The sequence below is a fragment of the Procambarus clarkii genome, chromosome 38, assembly GCF_040958095.1.
Source record: "Procambarus clarkii isolate CNS0578487 chromosome 38, FALCON_Pclarkii_2.0, whole genome shotgun sequence".
Lineage (NCBI taxonomy): Eukaryota > Metazoa > Arthropoda > Malacostraca > Decapoda > Cambaridae > Procambarus > Procambarus clarkii.
The window spans coordinates 972866-973092 of record NC_091187.1 but is presented as its reverse complement, the minus strand read 5'-3'; positions in this window follow the sequence as shown (position 1 = coordinate 973092).

The window sequence follows — 227 nt, the reverse complement described above, 5'->3', positions numbered from 1 at the left end:
CCAGCGGGTGGTCCAATGGCTCACAAGGCCCCTACATGGTGCCCTTCAGCACGTCCACCACCCAAAAAGGGGGCAAAGGCAACCTACACCGGTCACAGGGAGGTGTACATGAGCCCCTCACCACGGCAAGGAGGCACCACAGAGGGGTTAAAAAGGGCAATACCAGTCGTCTTGTACTCCAGAAATTAGGAAACTTGACAGCAATAATAAGTTTTTAAACACAAATA